Here is a 7,020-nt window from a genome sequence, read left to right on the forward strand (position 1 = left end):
TGCACAGGGGAGAGGTCACCCCAGCCTCCTGTACACTAAGGAGTGCTCGTCTGACAGGAGTAAGACCAGCCTGGAGGAAGCCTTGCCTCCTTAGGACAGTAGAGGAATGGACACCTGCAATCAGAATAGTAAGTATAAACCTACCTGCCCCCACTGTCTTCAACTACCTTTCCCCTCCCCCCACTAGCCCCAGTGACCTCCTCCCGTCCCCCACTAGCTCCAGTGACCTCCTCCCTCTTCCCCTTAAGCTCCAGTGGCCTCCTGCCCCCTCCAGTAGCCCCAGTGACCTTCTGCCCCCCTATCCCCCCCCCCCCTTGCAGTGACCTTCTCCCTCCACCCTGGTAGCCCAAGTGAACTTGTTCCTGCCCCTGCTAGCCCCAGTGACCCTCCCCCCATTAGCTCCAGTGGCTTTTTGCCTACCCCCAGTAGCCCCAGTGACCTCCTCTCTCTCCTCCCCCCCCCCCAGTAGCTCCAGTGATCTCCTCTCTCCCCCACTATCCCCAGTGACCCTCTGCCTCCCCCCTCTATCCCCAGTGACCTTCTCCCTCCTCCCACTAGCCCCAGTGACCTCCCCCTCCCCCAGTAGCCTCAGTGACCTTCTACCACCTTCCAATAGCCCCATTAACCTCTTCCCTCCCCATCTAGTCCCAGTGACCTTCTCCCTCCCCCCACTAGCTCCAGTGACCTCTCCCCCACTAGCTCAAGTGACCTTCTGTGTCCCCCACTATCCTATGTGACCTTCTCCCTCCCTCCCCACACTAGATCCAGTGACTTTCTCCCTCCCCCCCACTAGCTTCATTGACCTCTGACGCTTTTCCTCCCGTTGTGGCCACTCTCAGTGGGAAGAGGGGGGACGCTCCTCTTTGCTCTGGTCTGAGTAGTACTCTAATGATAATGCCTGGTACACACCATGCAATTTCCCGTCAGATTGACAATCGAATCGATAAAAAATTTATCAGAACAATGATCAGAAATCAGATCGGACCTGTTAGAAATTATTGATTTAACTGTCAATCTGACGGGAAATTGCATGGTGTGTACCAGGCATTATCTGCTGTATAATCTTCTGTGTATGATCTATGGCTTTGAAGCTGGAAGTGAGTTAAGGTGGCCATACACTGGTTGATTTGCCATCAGATTGACCAACAGATAGATCCCTCTCTGATCGAATCTGATCAGAGAGCGATCGTATGGCTGCCTTTACTGCAAACAGATTGTGAACCGATTTCAGCATGAAACCGATCACAATCTGTGGAGATGACACCCCCCCGCATATATTACCTGATCCGGCCGGCTCGAGTCCCCCGGTCTCCGCTGTCTTCTCTGCGCTCGGCTCCAGCTTCACTGTACTTCCTGTCCGGGGGTAGTTTAAATAGTAGAGGGCGCTTTACTGTTTAAACTTCCTGCCGGGAGAGGAAGAAGTGAAGCCTGCCGGAGCCAAGCGGAGAAGGAGCAGCGGTGACAGCTGGGACACGCGCCGGCGGAGCAGGTAATATATTGCCGCTACAGTCGGTCGTCGGACATTCGAACGTTGCTATCCACACACTCCCGACCCCCCGGTGATCGAGCGAAATCTTCTGCACGGACAGATCGATGGGAACGATCGGTTTTGGGCAGAAATCGATCCGTTTGGTCAGCATTTGCGCAACGATTTCACAGTCGATTTGATCACAGTGATTGAATCGGCTGTATATTGGCGGGAAAATCGGTAAGTGTATGGGCCCCTTTAGTTTAGTTCCTGCTCTCTATAGGAGAGAGGGCAAGGGGGGGGGGGGGGAGGAGAGCGAGACACGAAGCAAGCCGGCGGCTTGATCTGTTACATTGCCGCCGGCTCATTGTTACATGAAGTAATTACGATTGGAATTAACATTAACAGCGCCACCTGCCGGATGCGCCCGGCTAACAGATAAGTACCAAAAACTGTAAAGGCCCATACCCAATACGCATTTTTTTTACGGCAATTTTCACGACAACCATCAATTATTTTTTTTTTGCGACGAGCATTTCCGCTGGCTTGAGATGTGGGTACAGGTGTGTGATTAACACAAATTACATTTGGTGATGTGCGGTGATAGCGAGTAGCGACCGCAACGGATTGGATATTTAAGATGCCCTACGACTCTCACAGAAAAGTACCATGACTGTTGGGGGGGGGGGGCGTATTTTTTGACACTCGCACTGGGTGAAATTTATCCTAGAAACTGCACTGCATGTATATAAGCTGTCTGTACCACCAGTTTGCAAACTAACAGGATATAAGTGAGACGAAAGCTGCAAGGCCGAAAGCTTGCTTATTTTATTCATTTTTAGTTAGCAAATAAATGGTATCATCCTGATTTAAAACTTCTTGCTTTTACTGATGGCTAACACGGTACAATACCCTACTGCTACTACTAAAATAATCAAAGCATGGTGTAATTTGCCTTCTTAAAACAGAAGAAAATCTGCAATAATTCAGCTATAAGTTAACATTTGTGGTTACCACAATGCACCGCTACTAAATATGCAAATTATTCCTTTTCACCCGTGGTAAGTCAAGCATGCCTATGCTCAGCTTTAAGTTTTACACAGTCATTTCAAACCCACATGCGCCAGCCTATTTCAGGCATTTGGTCCTCATCAGTCCATAGCAGGGATTGATGAGGCTGTATGAGATAGGGCTTGGACCAGTACAACAGACTAACCAAGCAGCTCAGGGTGACTCAAACTACTAAGAATGTATAGGAGGATAAAAAAAGAGACCAAAAATCCCTCCTACTAAAAAAAGCAAAGCTTGGTTTAATTTTCCTTCTTAATACAGAAGCAAATCTGCAATAATTCAGCTATAAGTGAACATTTGTGGTTACCCACAATGCACTGCTACTGAATATGCAAATTATCCCTCTTTGCCCTTGGTTTGATATGACACTACTCCTTCTTCTTGCTTGGACCAGCCCCTTCTTCTTGCTTGGACCGGCCCTGGGGGCAGGGTGCTACTTCTTCTTCTTGCTTGAAGGTTGAGGCACTTACTCTATTATATATATAGATTCTACTACATTCATACTGTATTGTAAAATACTGGTAATATTTATTGATATTTTCATACAACCTAACCTCTCCCTAATCTCACACAGAACCCTCCCCTGGTGGGTGCCTAACATTAACCCCACTGGTGGGTGCCTTATCTTAAACCCAATCCCTGGTGAGCAACTAACTTTAACCCTGCAGTTGCACTGTAAATCTCTCTGTAGCCAAGAAGCACAACTATTAATGCAGGCAACAAATAACTTGTTCAAGAGTTCAAGATCTGTGATTTTTGGGAGCTGAATAACAATAATGTTTTTATTGTCCCCAGCACATGAGAGTAGTTTTTTTTTTTAATGACAAAAATGTTATGTACATTTTAACCTTTAAATACAAATTTAGACTGTGGACTTCCAGAAAAGACTTATTCACTAATTCAGGACTAGCTGATGGCCCGGCATTGCCCGGGTATGTATTTGGCTGGTGTTGGCTCCGCCCACTTTTTCTAACCCTAACATACAATTACTCAATTACCAAGTTTGTGAGCTTTGTGGTCTTTAGCATAAGCAATTTGCATTGAAATGAAACAAATCTGATTGGCTATGGCTCCATCCCCTTTTCTGAATTTGAGCCCCAGTCACCCAATGACCAACTGTACCAGGTTTGAGGCTTGTGCCATTAACAGTGCAAGAATGGCAGCAGTTAAATATTCCCTTTGAAAATCAATGGGTAATTTTGGTTGGCTTTCATAGGCTCCACCCAGTTTTCCTGAATATGTATCCCAGCCACCCAGTGACCAATTGTGCATAGTTTGAGAACCCTGCCATTAACAGTGTAAGAATGGCTGCAGTTTACATTTTCTCAGTGAAATTAGTATTTGTCTCCGCCCACTTTTTGGTTATGGAGATAAAAGGTATCCTATATGTTATTCCAGGTAATGTACTATGTGTGTTCCAAATGTCATTCAAATCCGTCTAGCTATTATTGCGTGATTGAGTAACAAACATCCAAACTTTCGCATTTATAATATTAGTGAGATTAGGACAAGAGAAACAATTGTTTAATTAGTTTATTTTTACTTCATGTGTGCTTTAAATTTAAAGATTATCCTCATTTCATATCTGGTGGTTATTTTAAGACTTCAATAAAAGTCATTTGTGTAGTAAAGTCCATCCGCTCTCCCTTCTTGCAAAGCCCCTTTGCGCATACCAATGTCAAGAAAAAAGAAGTTTAAAAGGAGAAGAAAGAAGTTAGCAAATACCAATGGTGCAAGAAGTATACAGAAGAAGTTGACTTAAAGAGAACCCGAGGTGGGTTTGAAGAATATTATCTGCATACAGAGGCTGGATCTGCCTATACAGCCCAGCCTCTGTTGCTATCCCAAACCCCCCTAAGGTCCCCCTGCACTCTGCAATCCCTCATAAATCACAGCCACTCTGCTGACAAACAGCTTGTCAGAGCTGGCTGTGTTTATCTCTATAGCATCAGTCTGCTGCTCTCCCCGCCTCCTGCAGAACTCCAGTCCCCGCCTGCATCCCTTCCCTCCCTGCTAATTGGAGGAAAGGGACGGGGGCAGGGACCGGAGCTATGCAGGAGGCGGGGGAGCAGCTGAGACTGACACTACAGATGTAAACACAGCCTCACAGCATGGCTGTGATTTATGAGGGGTTGCAGAGTGCAGGGGGACCTTAGGGGGGTTTGGGATAGCAACAGAGGCTGGGCTATATAGGCAGATCCAGCCTCTGTATGCAGATAACATTCTTTAAACACACCTCGGGGTCTCTTTAACAGTGTACACGTATAAAGCAGAAGAATAAAGGTTACAGCGTAGCTGATAATAAGCTGCAGATGGATAAAAATGTTTTTTTTAAATACATATTTTATTGGCAAATTCATTTTCAATAAAGATTTTACTTTTAACCATTCATTCTACATCACAAATTTTCATTTTTGCCTGAAAATTCAGGATTGTGCGTGATAATTCGCGATTGTGCACACAAGTTTGCGATCGTGCCCATTTTCGCATTTTCACGCAATTACAAATGTGTGCGCGCAATTGGCCGTGCTATGAGTTATCACGGTTTAGTGAATGAAGCCCGTGGGGTGGGGGGGGGGGAGAAATGAAGCAGGAGGAAAGGAAGAGATTGGGTAGAGAAAAAGGTGGTGAGAGGGGAGACAGAGGGAGACACAGATAGCGGATCAGATTATAATGGCGCACAGCGCCAATGCATAGAAATGGCGCCACATTAAAAAGATACACTTATCACTATTTATCGTTAGTACTGCATAATAATGGCACACGGGGAAAAAAGAAGAAAAACGGCACACAGTAACGTTATTTAACAATAGCGCCGTTCATATGCCAAACAGCAGACGTTATTGCGCACAGTAACGTTATTTATCAATAGCGCCCTACATAAGCCAAACTGCAGATTACCTGCAAAACGGTGAATGGATTTAATGTTACACTGTCAAAAATTCTAAAGATGTTGCAGATCGAGGTTTTAAAAAAAACAATATTAACGTTATTAATGTTATCAACTTTTTCAAGTAATGTTCAGTACTGTGAACGTTAACTAACATTAATACATTGTGACTGTGCAGGATTGGAGTTTTTAAAAAAATCATAACGATATTTATGTTAGCTAATTTCTACCTTTAGGCTACTTACACACTAAGACGTTGCGTTAGGTGCTACGTTAAGGTCGCATAACGTGCACCTAACGCAACGTATGGTGGTGCGGGAGATGACGGTAGAGTGAGCCGCGTTAGGCGGCTCTATCCGCATAAGGTCTCCCAGAGTGGCGCTGATTGGTCGGCGGGACCACGTGATGCGGAGCGAGACACTCCACATCACGTGGTCCCGCCGGCCAATCAGCGGCCGCAAGTGCAGTGCATATTAAGTAGCCATGTGCGCGGCTACTGTAGCGGCATCTCCCCGCCTCCTCTCCGCCCCCCACTGAGCATGTGCAAACAGTCTAACGCGGCTAAAGCCGCTAGAACGCACAGCATGCTGCACTTTCACTACAACGTGCAGCGTTACATGTAACGCAACGTGGGCAGTGTGAACAGCCCACTTGTGTTACATTGCTGTGCATTGGGGGAGAGTTACAGGCTGCACTAACGTGCGCCTGTAACGTCCTTGTGTGGAAGCAGCCTTAAAGTACAGTACTCTTAACGTTAACTAACTATAATACACTTTGTGCAGGATCGGAATGCGCACTGCATTACATTAAATATAACTAAAATGTATTATGCTGCGATGTGTTTATATGTAAATATCAATTATTTGAAAATAAAAACTAGCAATTAATCCAGGTAAAAATAATAACTTTAAATGAAGACTACTATCAAGAGCGTTAGCGTTATTAATATCAATTAAAAAAGTTATTTAACATATTTAAAGCGGAATATAACCCTGCATTTCAACTTTGCTCTAAAATATTATTTACAGCATATTATATGCAAAAAGCATATTTTTTTTACTAGACCAGCATTGGAAGGGTTAAACACAGACGTTTCAAGTTCCGTGGAGAGATATGCAGAAGTTCAGATTGTTACATTCTATGTATCTATTGATAAACAGTTACACACTCTTTGGCAGTCCTCCAAGCTCCTTCTCAGTCAGAGAGATGAGTCCTTCAACACTTAGATACATTTCTGTAAACAAAATGTATCTCTTTTCAGCTTCGGATGGTCTGCAGAAATCTAAAGGAACTTTAAAGCCCTGTGTAACCCTTCCAATGCTGGTCTAGTAAAAAAAAAAAATGCTGGTTGCATATAATATATTGTAAATAATGTTTTAGAGCAAAGTTGAAATGCAGGGTTATATTCCGCTTTAAGGAGATGATTTCTTAACGGTAATTAACGATTAACTGTTAACGTTAAATGACAATAAGCGGAAGATGGATTAGCGGCATCACCATGTGTCATTATTCGCAGGCGCCATTTTCGCATGGATCCACAAATACAGAGATGTTGCCTTGACAACTTTAAAATGTCTGCTTCTACTATCCT

Source organism: Hyperolius riggenbachi, chromosome 1 (genome assembly GCF_040937935.1).
Source record: "Hyperolius riggenbachi isolate aHypRig1 chromosome 1, aHypRig1.pri, whole genome shotgun sequence".
NCBI classification, from domain to species: Eukaryota; Metazoa; Chordata; class Amphibia; order Anura; family Hyperoliidae; genus Hyperolius; species Hyperolius riggenbachi.